At 35.6% G+C, this 18576-nt stretch overlaps 1 protein-coding gene across 2 annotated transcripts in view; it reads right to left on the bottom strand.

The window, feature by feature from the left end:
- The window catches only part of LOC132193556 (discoidin domain-containing receptor 2-like), a 124598-nt gene extending 109481 nt beyond the window's left edge, over positions 1-15117 (bottom strand). For both annotated transcript variants that reach the window (XM_059614301.1, XM_059614300.1), the window contains exon 1: positions 14921-15117. The gene's annotated coding sequence lies outside the window, so the exon portion shown is untranslated. The remainder of the gene's footprint in view (positions 1-14920) is intronic.
- Positions 15118-18576: the final 3459 nt, after the last annotated feature.

The following is an 18576-nucleotide window of genomic DNA, read 5'->3' as shown; positions in this document are numbered from 1 at the left end:
ACTCTTCAATCATCGCCGAGCAAATAATTTTTGGCGCGACCCGGAATAATGTTTGCACGCGCGCGCGCCCGCTCGCTCTGTCCAATTAAAAAATTATTTACGATTGCGTCTAAAAGCGGCCGCCGCATTAATTCCGAAACATCCTCGCCACTATACGGCATTAATTGCTTTGGACAGTCTGCCAAACCCAAAATATTTTTTCGGAAAAAAACTGAACGCAAAAGAAGTCTCGCATTTAATATTTACTGCTTCAACGTTCCGGAAAATTGCACCTGCGAACCATCAAATTTTCGCGGCTCCGAGAGGGATTAAATTTCATTTGATGGCCGTTAATGATATCTGGCAGTAAATTACAAAAATACACGACACGCAGTTTATTTTCTCACTGGACCATAAAAGTGAGTTATCTTGAAATTTATATTGGGTCCTGTTTATCAGCCGGTTTATTATGGGAGAAATGTAAAAAATTTAAGTGATAAAGTAAATTACAGCAAAAAGTGTTTAGGTTAATAAACTGAACTTACAGCATTATAATCATTATATTGTTGAAAAGTTAAGTGATGAAGTTTCAGATAATTCAGATCAAAGAGTTTTTAAGAAAATGTTAAAAAAAACTCGTATGGCAAAGAATAAATCATAAATTAAAAGAATTGATATCAAAATAAGACTTCATTTTTTTTAACCGACTGGTCTAAGGATACGAACCCTCATTGAAAAAAGCAATAAATTTTTATAATGAGATTTTCAACCATGATATATTATAGAATTTTTGTTAAATTTTAAATTTGCCCCCTTTTTAAGAGTTTACGACGATTCTGAAATGTTTAAATCCACTTTTAAAAACAAATACATTTTACGGCACTGCTAAATGTTTGCGCTCATTGTGTTTTTAACCTTCGTTTTATTATTTTGAGAGAAAATTGAAGACCATATTTCATTATTTTTATTGGCAGGGATCACGATTGTTGGCAAAGGTCTGCGCGCAAGTTCAAGAAACGCCCCGCATTATTATTATTTCACTTCATTCGAGCACAAAGGGATATTTCACCGGCGAAATAAGACGTTTTCCATGCCCATTTCTGATGCATATCAACATGTGCATTAAGAGGTGCGAGAGAAAAGCAACACCTCTTCGTCTTTCTCTCGAGTAATTTATTCAAGCGCACGAACTCTCTGTGCTCGCGCCGGAGAATTGATTATGAATGCAAGCAGTTCGTCTCGGCGCGAGAAGAGCGGATTTTATAAAATACACATATTATTTCAAATGATATGCGAATGTGCATTTATTCCAGCTGAAATATCTTAAAGATCCAATTACCGAGTGGAATTATTGGACACGTTTAAAATTTTTATGCGCGAAATGAAGAGAAATTTTTTTATCTTCCCATTGTTGTTTTTTCAAAGGTGAAGGGACATAAAATTGGGCGAATTATGGAAGCCACACGCTTTGGAATGAACAGTTGGTTTTATCAGCATGTCATCGAGCCGTTTTGTGTGTGGAAAATATGTTAATAGGCAATAATGGCCAAAAATAGAGAAAACATACATTATTTTTCATGTCCAGATTGTAATCTTGATTATTACACAAAACATGAGTTACTTTGCTGCCGGATCGAATCAAAAACCACATGCCGCGGCAGAGATGCTGGCAATAAAGTCGGGAAAAATTATTGCTTCAATGTGTTGGTTGCGACGAGGGCAAGTGGGAATGTTTCCCAATTTATATATACATTTATTCCTCTTCTCCGTGAGTTTCAGCTTCTGCTGGAGCCGCTCTCAAAAATAACTTTCACTCCGCGACGGGCAAACAATTTTTTAAGTGCCCGCGACAACTTTTCGTCTCTAAAAATCGGTGTAGCACATTTTATGACTTCCCGTGTGATTTTCGACCTCATATATCACTTAATGGAGAAGCAAAAAAAGCAAAAAAATAACGTTTAATTGACTTTGAGAATTTAAAAACCGAAAAAAAAACACTCGGAATTTTACTACAAAAAAGCCTACAAAAAATCTTAAAATAGCTTTGGTAATTTTGGTGAAAATTTTCAAGATTTTTTTTTCGTTTTGTATATAGAAATTCTCAGAAAATTTTGATTTTCATTCATGTTGTATGATTTTAAAGTGTTTTGAGTTTTGATTATTATTACTTTATATGACTAGCAAAAATTTCCAGCCTTTTGTGCTGAAAAATTCACCAAAGTAAAATAAAATATCTCATTGTTACTTCAAACATACGAAATTTACAGTTTGTACTTCAAGAATTCTTTTGCCAGCTGAATACAACTTGCTTTTCTTTACAGAAACACAAATTAATTCCATTCCGGCGGATGGAAAAGCCGATATTTAATTAAGACTGCTGCCTTTCGAGGAGGCTGCTGAAGTTTTAATTCAACTCGGCGCGGAATAACAATAGAAATGAAATTTTATATTCAAGCGCACTCGTAACAGTCTCAGATATTAAAAATTCCAGCCATTCGTGCCCGCCAATAAAGAGTAATATTTTTAGCTGTCTCGCGTCATAGTCAAGAGGAGCGCGAAATAAAAAGCTAGGGGGTGCGATGCTTTTGATAAATATATAAATTCATACACCCTGTGTGTGATTCAGACATATTTGTCTGGCGTATCAGCAGCTGCTTTTATTCGTCGCAATTGTATGAATCGACGCAGCGCAGTGGAGAATTATAAGTAAAGAAAAGAGTGGAATTTATTATTATTATTGTAGCCCGACCGACTGCATACATATAAATGTATGTGTTCGAGTGAGAGTAAAGAGGGTGCCCTTGCATATAAATGGAAAAAGCGCGCGGGCCCGCTTTTATTTACAACAATAACCAGAGAGACTTTTATTGTCGACGCGCCGAGCCTCACGTGGTGGCTCAACAATTAAACCTCTGGCTTTTGTGCTGCGTTGTATTTATTATTCCGATGTTCAGCTGCAATATTGCACGCCAGGCAGATTTGCAGCCAGAAATCGGAGGGGATTATCAACGCCTCTTTAGTCACGAGCCAAACTAATTTCTCCGCTGTCTGGACCGCGCGGTGGGTCTTTGTCAAAAATGGTGATTCGCGTCAACGCTTTATCACCAACGTACAAATCAATCAAAACTAAGTCTTATTGTTTTTACAAGCATTTAAATTTATAAATAAGCAACGACTTGTATAATAATACAGTTTGAAAAATGAACTTTTTTTAATTTACAAAATCTGCTCTGAAAATTTGAAAAATGATCCGATTTTGATAAAAATTCATTTCTAGCATCTCCTTGACGTGCCTAATCGAATGATGCATCACACATGCCTTTCCGGAAAAGTTTTATTTTTCCCAAAAGGGGTCGGGAAAATCGGCGATTGCGGAAAAACGGCTGGAGGAAAAGTTTTGAAATTTTAGGGGTGTCTTGCCAAAGAACCAAGCTACATTTTGGCTATTTCGACTTTCTGTTGCGGGTTGCATACTCTCTGGGAAAAATAAGTTAATTTTTTTCTTCAATTTTCCGGAAAAGCAGCCAGTGTTGGAAAGTTAATGTTCACAGAGGAAAGATAGGAAATTTAATCAGCTTTTAGAATCACTTTAAGTTTTATTTTTAACTCCCATAGAAATCGAGAAATCAACCAAAACGTGGACCCCTTGTGAAAATGGTCAATTTTCCGGAAAATAGCAAGTATGGAAAAATTACGTTGTTGTTATGTTCAAGATCCACCCCTCCAGCAATTTTCAGATTTTTATCTCCACGTGTTAGTTTTTTTGGCACATTTTGCAAATATTTGCAAATTGAGGGAAAAAATTAGAAATAATGAGAATTTCAAAAAACCGACCACGGATTCGTGTTCAGGAGGGTCGATTCACCTAAAAAACATGATTTTCACTTTGAACTTCCGACACTCATAATGCTGCTATATGGGAAGTCCCATAAGGCACTTTCTCATTTTTTAGTTTTCCTTTTAAAACAATTACAATTTCAACTCTGGCAAAATTCTTACTATGCCAGGCAAAGTTGTAGAAAGTTGGGCTTTCAGAATCTGTGCAGAATTTTCAAATTCGACCAACGGTTCGCCCGTGGCGAGCTGTCAAAGATCACGGACTACTTATGGGCCAACCTGTATATAGTTTTATGATTTAAATTTATTTATCTTAATTTAATTCTTTTTAAATTTGTTTTTTTATTTCGTTGTTTATTTCTGCCTATTTTTTTAATAAAGAATTTTAGTTAAAATGCAAAAATTCAAATTTGTTATATTTTTAATCCTATATAATAAATTTTCTAGCCTTGCCAATTTAGTATGTGAAATCACAGACATATCTTAATATGAATTTATAGTGTCCTTTTCCTCTGTTTACAAAATAATTAGTGAATTTAAAAACTTGACTTCTGTGGAATGAAAACAAGCTCAAACTGAACAGGTGACAGGAAATTAAAATTGTCTTTTGCACTTCAAGATCTTGCATGGGAAATTCTTGAGCTTGGTGGAAACAATTACTTTGGATTCAAACCCATTAAAATATAAATCCTATATTGTTTGTTATTAAGAATGAAGGCAAACAATTGATTAAAAATAATAAATAAAGTTAAAAGAACGGAGAAATAAAATAAAAAATGGAAGAACAGTAGGTTCTTTTTAAATATATTGTAATAAGTTTTGTTGAAATTATAGAAAAGCACACAAACATTGTCCGCAATTTTCTTTAATAATTTACTTTAATAAGGATGCGGTAACAGATGGAGGGAAACATTTACATTATTTGAAAATCTAATTATTTTCCGTGTAGAATAAGAAATTGATACTTTATCCTCCCCCCAGGGTTTCTCGTATCGAAAGGGTGCGTCTCTCCGAATGCATAAAAGCGTCTCTCTCCCTTTTCGACACACACCCGTCTCGGTGCATCGCATGTTTTGTTTTATAATATACGTTTCGCGCCGAGCACCCTCGCAGAGAGACAAAGACGCGGCGGCTCGCGTTTTAAAAGATAATATTTCAAATTCCAATTATAATTTCTCGTCCGTGGCGCGCTGATATCAAATCTTCCTTCATCGGCTGAAATAAATACTCTCTCTCTCTCTCTCTCGAGCTTGCATGCATGAGAAAAACGCTCGGGAGATGATGTAATTTGAGAATGCAATGTGTCTTGTTAAAAAATATATATCCCGCGCGAGCATGCATGTTGCGAGAGAGAGGCTCAAATTTTAGTGCTCGGCGAAAAAAAAATAAAGCATATAATTTATATAAAAATATACGTTATATTAATTCTTTCCGTTGAGAGTTTGTTTATGAAAATTGCTCACGATTTTTTTGCTCAGTTCTCCGCTTTGATATTTCAGCACGTAGAGCAACATAATTAACCGGCACAACACATCTCAGAGTTTGAAATTTGGCAAGCGCACCACGATGATATTGCGGGGCTAATTTGTGACCACGACAACTGCTGCTTGTTTTCCGAACCCGCCAAGATAATCCCATTTGCAGATTTTTTATTACCTCGCAAATTGATCGGAGCAACTGGTCCGAAAAATATAATAAGATAAAACCTGTAATTTCTAAATCCCTCCGAAATATAAAAAGGGATTTCTCTCTTTTATATATAAATAAAAGCGTCTCTGGCACTTATTGTTAGTTCGATTGGTCTGGAGCATTATTAGTTTGACCTTATCTAGAAATATATGGAGCTCATTATTACAACTCTATATCTTACAAATACGTGCCCGGCCTGCCAGTTTGACTCTTGGCAATCTGTTTTGCACTCGCTACCGTCGCTTGCCGTCGGCTGATAAGTAGCGCCTCGGCTCTCGCGCAAAAGAGACAGGCAATATGTACTAAAATATATCATTGTCTCTCTTCTCCCGAGAGAGAGAAAAACGTGTACAAAAAGTACATACATAAAATATATATGTATTCACCGCGACGAGACTCTCTCTTCCTCACTTCGTCTCTGATGGCAGCAAAAATAAAGAAGTTAACGAACTGTGAGCTCGGCGCATATCAACAAAGTCATCGTTTTTTTCGTACGGTCTCTTTTTCCATTTCCCAAATTACGTTTGCATTACGCGCGGTTCTGATAAAATAATGGCTTCGGAAATTACATTTTCGTTTATAATTTATAATAGAGTATAAAAAAATGTACCCAAACGCGAGCACAAAGCAAGAGTGGTGCGTTGTGTATGTAAATATGCGAGAGCGAGAGAGGCAATTAGTGCTTGATGGATGTGTATCTGGTGGACAAAAAAAAAAGAAGAAAAGGGATTCGTTTACATGTGGCGAGCAGACACACATCACAGAGATACACCTTAAACGCAGCTCAGCAGCGACACGACGAAAGCAATATTATAAAGGCAATAAGTCAAAACTGCCGAGCACCCGACTGGCGCGCGGGATGCCATTATTGCGGCGAAGATTGAAATATTTGACGTGTGCAGAGAGGAAAGGTGAGCAGGAAAGATTTTTGTGAGGGAAAAGGGGGAGCTTTTTGGAAGAAAGAGCTTTATTTTTGGAAAATATATTTCCAATTTTTTTCCAGAATTTCATAAAAAAAACTTTTACTTGTGCAATAATAAAAATGCAGAAAGTAAATAAATTTTTGAATTTTTATCTCATTTTCCAAAATTCATTAAAATTAATAGGATTTGTGTGCATGGTCATAAAAAATCAAAAGATATGAGGTTATTTTAAATTTCTGAACGGTTTTTGTGATTTTTTGCATATTATATATAATTTTTACAAATATTTTTATCTATCCGCCTGATTTCTTGTGGCCATGATCATTTACTATAAAATTATTCAATTTCTTATAAAAAATATTTTAAAACTGTTAACCAAATCAGTTTGGTATTTCAAACTTTTGGCTTTGTATTTAATTTCTAAATAACTTATGTAGAAAAAAGAAAACTAATTTAGGTCAGTCAGCATTAATTTAGAACATTGATGTGCAGTTTTTTTGTTATCAATTCCGTTCGACAGCTGCGTCAATTTCACAAACTTTTTTCTCTTTTGTTATGGCGAATATTGGGTCACTTGTTGCAATTCCGGCGGCGTGACACAAAATTGGTTCGTCAGTCAATTCATTATTATTGTATATATATTTTCCAATAACAAAAATGGTCTCATTCCCATTATCAGCAGCGCCACACACACATTATAAGTTCATTGTGCTCTCTCGAATTGACTCCAAACATTGTGACACACCCGAGACTTTTGAGACTGATAACGCCGGTGTACACAGAACAAGTAATTTATATATCGGCGCAGGAAGTTCATAGTCGCAGCACCTTTTCTTCAGACAAACACGCTCTTATTTTCTGATATCGGCGCGGAAAGAGGACCGAGATCGATATGCGTTTGTTTGTGCCGAAAAAGGGAACATATTATTTCTGATATCTGATATCAACACACACTTGTACCGGCGCACGTCAACGCAGTGTTATTAAAAAAAGGGTCTCCTCGAAAAGAAATTCTCTGCGAGAATCCGAAAGCAATTTTTTGTGTGTCAATAAAAAAATCATTACAAATGCTAAAGAGCGGTAAAAAGCGTTTAAGTCTGGCTTTGAAAGCTCTACACATGCATAATTTTTTTATGAATAAATTTGCCAAGAATAAAAGGCAGGGTGAGGGGTCGGGGGATGAGTGAAAGGGCTAAAGCCCCTCATGAGCGCGGCTATATTGAATTGCAATTTTTTCAAAAGAAGCCACACAACTGCAGACATGAGGGTTAAATTGCGCTTAAATTGCTCATGCTCTTCAAGTTTGAACAGAACCACTTCTTATATGAAACTTGACAGATTTTTTTTTTGTACACATTTGGAGGCCGAATTATTTGAGCAATTTTATTGAAAACTTCCGTTTCAGAGCCGCCAGCATGTGAATACAAAACAAGCTCATGAGAGTGGACAATAAAACACGTCGCGCACAATCTATCGCGCTGACATTGGTTGAAGAGAGAATGTCACTTTCAATATACCATCATCACTTAACAATCCATATCCTGACTAATGTATGCCCATAATGGATGCGCGCCTCCCCCGCACCGTTTTCTTTTCTCGTCGATCCTGCGGCTTAATTAATTTTCAAAGCCTCTTTCCCCTTGAGAGAGAGAGAGAGAGAGAGAGAGAGAGAGAGAGAGAGAGAGAGAGAGAGAGAGAGAGAGAGAGAGAGAGAGATGCACTCTGCGTTCAAAATTAGCTGATGAGATGTAAGAGTGAGCCTTTATTAAGGTGCGTGGTCACGAGAGATTTCCACCTGTCGAAATCTCGCCTTAATTGGAAAACTTTTATTTGATAAATATGAAGAAAGAAAGAAAGAAAACAGCATTTTTGTTAATAATTAATATTTTATATTATCAACGATGTCAAAATGGGGTCCTCTATTTGCAAAATAATTTATGATTCTAAAGACCCTGATGAATTTGTGAGAGAGAATATGCGGTTTGTGAAAGATATAAAAAAATTTATTTAAGTTCTAAACAAAATTTAAGATCCCCTTTAGTTTATATAATTTATTTGCGATAGGGATAAAAATTATTAAATTATTGAACAAAATTTAGAGTCTTAAAAAATGGTATTATTTAATTGGATTAAAAATAATTTTATTGAGCTTTTCAAACATAAAATTCCATTTTTCGTTCTAAATTATATGTTCAAATTTATAAAATGGCCCGGGTTGAAATTTTTGGAAATCAATGAAGCATCCCAAAAATGCAACGGCCGAGCCAATTTGCATTTTCTCGCGGGCATTCGTCCGCATTCCAATCAAAGCGTGCACCGCGGCAGCTGCTCCCCTGCTAAACTCCGAGTGCCATATTGATGTGTGGCTCTCTTGGAATAATCAATAAAAACTACGGCGCGCACCTGGTTTGTCCAAAGGCTTTGCTTCGGCAAGTTTGCCAAAAAGCTATACTGGGGCGCGCAGAATTCATGAGAAACGGGGGTGGCGGGATTAAGTTTTGCGCCGCCACGGCGTCTATGTACCTTGCAGCTTATAGGTGTGCGGGAGTGCGGCCGGCGCGCGGTTGCCTCTTTGCATGGCCTGATTCACCGCACCCAACTTGGCCTCCGATTTGTATTGGGGGTTGCAGACCAGCCAGGCCGTATATACACATTTAAACTTGCAAACACACACAAAGTTGGAAACCAATATCGGCGGCACCGAGCAACTCTTGCTCGGGCGCAAAGGTTAGAGCGACGAGATGCAAACGCTCCCTTTCTAAATTCACGATTGGCAAAAGGGTGCAGGAAAGCAATATCTCCATAAATCAGAGCTCCGTCCTCTCTCTCTCAGCTCGCCTTTATCGCGCACAAAGAGATGTACGACCAGACTCGGGCCAGAAGAAATCACTTTGCTGCTAAAGGGGTGTTCCAGTTTCGCTCCGTTTTACTTCATCATTTCACATACAGCTGATTCTCGCACAAATCCTCGTTACGGATGCAATTGCATGCGGCGGCGCGATCAAAGTTTGCAATAAGTTGCTGAGAATCGCTGCACCGAAAACTCATTTCAAACTGCAATATCAAGCATGAAAATTCCATGGAAAAGAATATAAAAGGAATGTTGGAAATGCACCGCTTTTGCAATTTTCGCTGAAAAGTACAATAAAATGTGAGAAAAATTAATCAAACACCCAAGTGACTAAATGACATAATGACTCAAATTTCTATTTTTTTTTTTACTGCTGATTAAAAAGTCAACTTTTATTATGATATTTTATTTTTATTTTTATAACAGCAGGGTCGCAAGTTGCAATGTTCCTGGGCTTCCAGTAAAATGCATGAATTATTTATCCGTGTCTTGTACAAATGTCAAAAATTTTAATGATTGAATCTCCGACAGGCCGAAAAGTTGCCTAGTAGTACAATATCATTATCATTTACTGAAAATACGGAAAATTAAATGTTTAATGTAATACTTAGCACGAAGAAGGTACATGCACTATATTTAATTTTAATTGAAATGGCTTCCATGGTATTATAAGCCTCATCTATAAGTACATTAAATTTGGATTAAAATACTTATATTTAGAATTAGAGCCTCCAAACTTTTCCAAATAACTTATTTAAATTTCTGTTTGATAATGCTTATTTTGTATTAATAAAAGTTTTATAATTATCATTGAAAAATTTAAAGATCTAAAATAAGCAAAATGTTTAAAATTTATAATTTTAAGTAAAGTTTTAAAAAATAATATAAAATAATCTTTATTACAACAGAAAGTGTCATATTATTTTATTGATTTTGATGGATTGATACTGAATTATAATGACTAATGACAATTAATCGTGCAGTATTTTTATAATTTCCATATTTGAATGATAAATTGAATTTAAAATAAAACCAGAAATTATATGGTGCTATGAAAGTGATTAATAATTAATTACTGCCCCACACCGAATTTTAAATATTTGCAGGGAAAATATTATGCATAATTACAAAGTGATTTTTTTACTCAAAGATGTCTAAAGCCGGTAAAAATATAAAAAATGCTTTTTATTTCAATTTTATTTCATTTCTACAAATTATGCTCATGCAGTACTGCTGGATGCGTATATTTTCCCGTTACACCAAGCTAGTAGTTGAACTGCTCAAAGGAACTTTTTGGAAGGAAAAAGAGGCAAATCCTCTTATTTATTGCTCTCTGGGCTGCCGAGTAAAAAGGAAACCACCTTTTCAAGAGCCATTCGAACGCGCAGGGCCTCAATATTTTTTATATAAAAGCGCGGGCGTGAGGTGTGTGTGTGGTTTGGAGACGTCACTTTTATATTTGATTCCATACTTGAAAACGACTTGGAGAGAGGCTTAACCTACCCCATTGAATGAAAGGAAGACTCCGCCGCCGCAGCCTTAATCTCCGGCGTCTTAAATCGACACTGCCGTCGTATAATGATATCAGAAAGGAGAAAAAATTCCTTATACATCAACGAACCCCGATTTCCTCTCCACGCTTTGAAAAAGCATCGATTCCACAAAGAGCGCCAAATCTGCTCTGGCTGAATGTTTATTTCGAATGGTAGAGAAAGAGAGATTTTCTACTTGTTTACTTACACATTGATGCGCCAGGCGGGCGACAAAAATGCTGCAGCGGATCGAGAGACTTTTTCCGTCTCGTTCAATCCACTCGCTTTTTTGTATACGGAAAAAGAACGTTTCTTTTATACATATATCTTTCTTATTCAATGCTTCCTCTCTATACACATCCCCCAGTGCTTTTTGCATTCTCCGGCGGAAAAGAGCGAGCGGACTGGAGCGGACAAAGTGGCCACAAAGAACGCGAAATTTTTTACTTTAACTCTCCTTCTTTTTAAAGGAGTTTTGTTGTATTAAATTCTGCACGGTTGACTTATATAAAGCAAAATTAAATGAGTCATTTCCGATTAAAAGGTTAAAACCGGTTAAAATAATTTAAATATTTACCTAATCAAGATCATATCACCCTGATCAAGATGGAAAAATATTAAAATCAACCTGGCCCTTAAATTTGCTTTGATCATATGGGAAACTTTTTGCAGTGCAGATACCGGATGAACCACCTTAAAATGGAAATTTAGCATTGTTTGGCTGTTTTTCTCTCTCACTCTTTGCGGTGCTTAATCCTTTTCGCAGCAAACCGACGCACGGTGAATTTATTTTTCGTTATTTGCATTTACAAACTTCTTTTATATGCAGGGACATAAATAAATTTCATCTCGGAAAAGCTCGCGAGCAGCATCTGCGCGCGCGAGGCCCATAATGCTCTTTCTCTCTCTACAATATTTAAATAGTAGCAGGTGCATTTTGTTTGCCCAAAAACTTTTTCGTCTCCGCCGGAGACTTTTATTGCGGCGGCATTTTTACACACCGATCCCTACATATTCATGGAGAGTGGTCTCGTTTCCGCCGCCACTTTTGCGTTATACAGAGACACCCAGACTGATACACTCGTTTTGCATTAGCTTAATGTTGCAGCTCGCAAGCTGTTGCTACAATCGATTTTCTTTTCTCCACAGATATACATGCAATTTGTCCTGAGAGGAAGAAAAAAGTGCAGGAAAGCGGAAGGAAGTCTTTAGTTGTACCATAATTAAGAAGAAAAATAATTATGATTTTCAATTAAAATGCAACTTTTTCTAAATAGCTGAAAATTTTGAAGACATTAAAAAGAAATATTTATCTTAATGAAATTAATGAATTTAACACATTCATACATTTGGTTGTTTTCTCCTGATAAAGTGTAGGGAAGAAAACTCAAGAGCTGTAAAATGTGTTTTAACTAATAAAATTAAAAATCAAAATATTGTACAATTAGATTAAAATATTTATATATTTTCGAGTGGAATTCACAGCTAGATCGCTTAATTAAAATGCAGGAAAGGTGTATCGTGGTACCAATTGATATCCCCATGGGGAGACTATGTATGAGCAGATAAATGACAGTAAATGCTAATATTTTATCTTCAAACAGTTATTGTTATATTTTACTATAATATAATAAGACTTAAAAATTGTCACAAAAAGATTTATAAATCATAAAATAAATTACAAATAATATAGAAAAAAAACAAATATAATTTGAAAATATAATATTAGATATAAAAACTACAGTAAATTTGTATTTTATTGTTTATAAAATACAAATTTTATTTGCTCAATGCATTAAACAATATTAATTTGTTAATCATTTGCAAAGCATTTGTACTATACAAACTAATCTTTTTTCTTTAACTTCATTTCAGCCACACCCTTTCCTTACTTTTCAGCACATAAAGTGTTAATTGAGTTTCGCACAGAGTACGTGAGGTTTTGCCGATTTTCCGCTTCCAAAATCGCGCCAAATCCTTTGCCAAGGCGCGACGCAGACGAGCTGCCGCCACACGTATAAGTGTTGCTAATTCTCGACTAGCTTAAGTGGATTATTTTAAATGGTTTGTTTGTACACCCTGTGAGCGAGAGAGGCTAATATCGCTAAGTGTTCGCCACCCCAAGACGAGAGAGCAGCCAACAACAGCGAGCATATCACACGCCTGCTTCTTCATAGATTAGCGCCGAAATCTCATCTGCTCCTCCAGCCGGCTCTCGAAATTTAATTATTGCTCCGAGCGAGAAAACAAACAAACAAGCAAGAAAAGAACTGCTTTCATCTAAAAAGTTTTGTTTGTCCAGTGGAGCTGCTTTGAATTTTAATCAAAACGAACAAAAAATATATTTTTTTACAGATACAAATTTCTTAGGGTTTCTGTCATTAATTTTCTTCATATTTTTTCTCTCACAAAGGAAAAAAAAACAATGTGTCCGATTTGTATAAGAAGTTAAATGTTTGGGCAGTGCAGTATTATTTTATTAAAACAAACAAACAAGGGTCGTGACAGTGATAAAGGGCACACCGATGCATTTTGTATTTCGGACATTTTATATTAGGAAGGTTGATGGACCAACATCCATCAGCCAGACTAGCTCCTTTTCTTTCACTCGTGCTGTTGGACGCGCGTAAAAAGCAGAAGGTGCATGAATGAGTATTTCCCATATAAGGCGCAAAATAAAAGCATTGCTGCTTTTCGGCCGGTCCGTATTAGAGGTGGCAATTTGTTCTCTTTCTGCTGCGCCACAATCGAACCTTTCCCTTATGCTCGTCATTATATTATATTTTCGAAGCACCGTTTCTGCAAAAAATCACGCTGAGCTTTTTAACTTCTTTTTATGGCAACGTCTCATCCAAATTACGTCTTTTTTGCAGCGGGACAATGAGCCCTACTTTTTTCAAATTGCGAAAAGAGAGGTACATAATGCCTGGGAAAACGATTGAAACAGTCATCCTTGCGGTGGAGAACTTTTCTCTTTTATAGTTTGTGCAATTTATACAAAAAGCAGACGAATGTTTTGTTGCCTAGCTCTTTATAACCGTGGGAATTTTTATATAATCTCTGGCATTTCATCCCAAACTTATACTTTTGGTCAAATTCTCCCAATTATTTGATTATAAATTCCATATCCTTGGATTTACAAATCTGAATATTTAATCAACATGTAAAAAAATTGTAATGAAAATTTCATTGCTTCATTATAAAATTTACTAATATCTGTTCCATAAGAAAGGCCGAAATTTTTATTTTTTATTTGATTAATATAAATTAATGACGAAACATTCTAGTCATGCGCTCATGATGCTGCCGGTTTGCCTTTTTATTTAAAAAGTTTTAATGAAGGAAAAATTAATTAACAAAAAAACAGAAATTTTATTCTTTTTAGATTTTATGCGATTTCCAATTCTAAAAAATTTTGCACCAAAACTCTGAGGTTTTTTACAGTTTCAAAATCACATTTTTTTTTTAAATTCAATTATTAATTAAAAATAACTATATTATATAAATTATTGCATTAATATTATATTGTATTACATTGTCTTCGTTTAAATATTTTTTTACTAAACCTGATTATTGACCCTTTGTAATGAAACAGTCTGTGTAGTTAAAAAAGGAGGCGAGAAAATCTGGGATTTTCCTTTTAAATCCTGCATGATTTGCTAGCTTCGGCGCCTTTCGGCTCAACTCAATAGACGCGAGGGTGAATCAATTTTGCCGCACCAACAGAATTGATAATTAAGCCTCAAACACTTTGCCCGCAGCATTAAGTGCGTAATCCATTAATTCTGCAGTGCGTCCACTCGAACGGCGGCTGCATGAACAATAAATTGGAATCTGCGCCCATATGTCCGAGTGGCCGTTCAATTCCATTACTCGTTATTACTACAGTTTGTGCCGCTCGGGCTCAGGTGCCGACGCTCGCCAATTATTCGCCGACTGCAGCACATTTGCAATTAATGAATTGCGAATAATGCTAATCATTGCGCCACTACACACCCCACTCGAATTACCTGTGCGACGATAATTGCAATTCCATTACACACACGCCGATTATGTAATTCGATTTCGTCTACAAGCGTAATTATTTTGAAAAATACAAATTCTCTCACCTTTTTTTCTGATGATGATGCGAAACCAGCAAAAAATGAAGTCGGGCTTCTTTCGAAAGTCTCTGAAGCACCACAACAATAAAACGAGCACTGATCACCGGAAAAAATCCAAAATTGGTCCAATTGTCTGTGTGAACAGATAGAGCGAGTGAGTGGCTGTCGAAATGCAGAGAGCGACACAACCGTTCCTCGCGAGCTGCTGCTAAACACTGAATAAGTGAATATCTCGCTGCTTGCTTGGTTATGGTTATGCGCGTGCCTTTTCGATCCGGCGCCCCCTCACGCTCACTCCCTGCACTACGGCGTGAGAGGTGAGTGAATTCAGAAGGGTCAGAACATGTTTGTTTCCGACTCGGAACATAAAGGGAGTGAAATATGTAAAAAATTCATTTGCCAAAACTTTCGAGTATTTTTTTTTTACAAATTCTATAGATTCTATTGATTCCAAACAACCGGCGGAAAAAAAATTGTTTCAATTGAAAAACCACCCCAATGTTTGGCAACTTTGAATGAATGCAAATATTTTTATAATACAATGGGCCTTTTATTTGAGTACGACATTAAAATTGCAAAATTTTAATTTAAAAAAAGCAGGCAACTGTGGCCTTTATTTCTGAGGGGAAATTAATCTATTATTCTATGCATGACTGTGACAGACTCGCCCCACAGCTACTTTACTCTCTCGCTCTCACCCCCTTCAAACATTTTCCAATTAAGACGATTATACGACTGCCCTGAAGCCCCGAGCTTTAAAAAGCGGAAGACGAGCCGTTTCACTGACGAAAGTCATTGTTCATGTTTCATTCCCTCTTCGCGGTACAAAGGGTGAAGGTACCGTTAATGCCAGAGGTTACAACGCAATAATTGTTTTGATATAGTTCTGTGGACGCGCACAATGGGCTTGAATGGAAGCGAGATAAAATTAACATGTGCACAAATACAAACGTCGGGAAAGGGGCGCGCTTGATTCGCCAAAGGATTTCTTATCGCAGATGATGGAGGAGCTTCTCATTATCAACTAACATTACAGCGAGGGACGATAATTCGCAGAATGACTCGCTGCCCGCTTTGTGTTTGTGATTTCCCGGCACGTTCAGAATACACGGGGACGTTGATTTAATTACATCGTGTTTAATTTTCCAATTAAATTGCGTGCGTAATTTACCAAGTCCGCTCAAAATTTGCTATACGGATTTTATTTTAATAAAAATTTCCTTTTTTTCAGAGAATACATTGGTTTAGTTTTGAGATTGCTTTGCCAAATTTAATAAACTGCCCATCCAAAGAAGTATTTTTCACTCTTTTTAACTGATTTTTTTTAGTTTTTATTGAAAGATTGACAAAAATAATAAAATGAACAAAAATTTAATCTCCCAAATTTTTATCCTAATTGATTTCATTTCATAAAACCTTTTTGGAAATTTTGGCCAGAGAAGAATAAAATTAAATATTATAAAAGCCCATTTTTTCCAAGTTAATTTATTTATTAATTCCTTGTTTTGACTTGTTGAAGAATTGAAAATATTATATTTTATATTTTGACCTTCTAATTAATTTTTTTTTAATCAAAGCACTGATTGACTACAGCTATAGTAAAAAAATAATATTTGTAATGTGAATGTTTATTTTATGTAATTAACTTATACTTAAAAATTTATTTTTGCAGACATATTTTTATTCAAATATATTTTAATATACTCTGAATTTATCAATTTTATTTAATATTTGCATTATCTACTAAATTAATATTTTTAATTTAATTAAAGATATTCTGTTTGAAAAATTGCTAAATATATTTCCCCGTATTTCCCCTGGTTTTCGTTATAGTATAAATTAAATTTTTCCTCTAATAATAAAATAAATATAAAAAAGTGAGAGGCTTTTGCTGAGGATAAGCAGATTCAAAAAGACATAATTGTCCTTTAAGTAGGCTGGCATCTCCTTGGGGTTATTATTTACGCATAATTTTAATTTCCATGAAAATAATGTATGATGAAATTAGATTTAATATTGTTTCTGCGGCGGTGATTTTGTCCCTTGAAGCGCTTCACAAGCATCCAAACGAGCCTCTTAATGAAGAGGGTGGTGCCCGGATATCCCCGGCTCTTTACTGAAACCGAATTACCCGGCGGTCCATATGAAACAAGCGCGCCCCGCTGAGCCCGTTTCGCACTCAATACAGATGCGCGCGAGCGAGGGGCATATTTAATTTCCACAGGGGCATCGTCGGCTTAGCAATCAACACCAAAAATATCTGATCAGAATCCGCTAGTGGGTCTTATTTTCGCTCAAAATGCGCATCCCGTCATCCCCCGTCAGCTATTTTGCGTGCATTTTTGGCCCGAACAGAATGCAAACGGCCTCCGCAACGGATTATTTTCTGAAAAAAAGGATCAGCGAGCAAACAGCCAAGGGGCTAAAACTACCCTGCTGAATGCCATGCACCCTCTTCACAACCCGCATTTGGTCTCCGGAGACCTCCGGCTCGGCTGCAACCACCCGGGGACGAATGCAAAAGTTGTACCCCCAAAATACTTTCCCTTTCCGCCGCGTTCAATTCAGCGGGTTGTGTGTTGTGGAAAATTGCAAAAGTGCTCCGGTTATTGAAATGAATTTATTTCACGGTGGCCATGAGTGAAAAAAAATATTTAAATGCAAAATATGGCATTATCAAGATTCACGGGGCTTTTTGTGATTATACATAAGAAGAAAAACAATATTCATTATTTGACATCATTTTTTTACAATAGACGGAAAAAAATTAATTTTCCCAGTATGCACCTCAGATTTTGTGACTCGCTATTTTTTTTTCAATATCTTTAACTTTTATAATGCATCAAAATTTACAACAGACAAACATACTACACAGTAAGGTTTCCATTAATCTAATTATAGAACACAGGTAGAGAATCTGATCTTTTCCGGTTTAATATAATTATACAAAGAGTTGAGCCTCTGAAAATAATCCTTGACAAAGCTAAAAAAATAAAAAATAAAATTAGGTTGCAAAAACTAAAAAATAAATAAAATAAAATAATTATAAATATAAAGTAAAACTTGCATTTAAAATCAAATTATTTATTTAAATTATTTAAAAGAAAAGTTGCTTATAAAGTAGTAAAAAATATAAGAAATGCTTCACTAAATTTATTAATTGTTTCAGAACATAAATTCAGCCCTTTTCCTTAGTAAGTTTTTGTATCTTTAATTAAATTTGTTGTAATATAAATTTTCCTAAACAAAACAAAAACTACCAAAAGCCGGCAAGAGAAAAAGTTGATATTCTCTTTTAATTAATCACTGTATTATTAGTATTCTTAAATTTTGTTTGGATATCGATAGCAGAGAATGCCCGCCGTGTTACATAATAATCATTATTTGAAACTAAATTTTAATAAAATTTTTGTGACAAAATGAAACTCAATATGTTTAAAGCTTATATCTTTAAAGTGAGAAAAAGGTCTTCGATTCTTAACTTAAAATGTTTATCTTGCTCTTTATTAATATTTTTTGGCCTTTTTGCTTTCACAAAGGAATTTCTGGTGATGCGCGACTTGAGACTCAATTTTCCACGCTGCGCACCCCGAGATGATGGTTTTTCCGCGTTTCGCCTGCAAACCATCCGCTCTGGTGGTAAAAAATTTCTCAGCTGCACA

Source organism: Neocloeon triangulifer, unplaced genomic scaffold (genome assembly GCF_031216515.1).
Source record: "Neocloeon triangulifer isolate White Clay Creek 2 clone unplaced genomic scaffold, ASM3121651v1 ptg000004l, whole genome shotgun sequence".
NCBI lineage: Eukaryota > Metazoa > Arthropoda > Insecta > Ephemeroptera > Baetidae > Neocloeon > Neocloeon triangulifer.
This window is presented reverse-complemented; position numbering and strand designations above follow the sequence as displayed.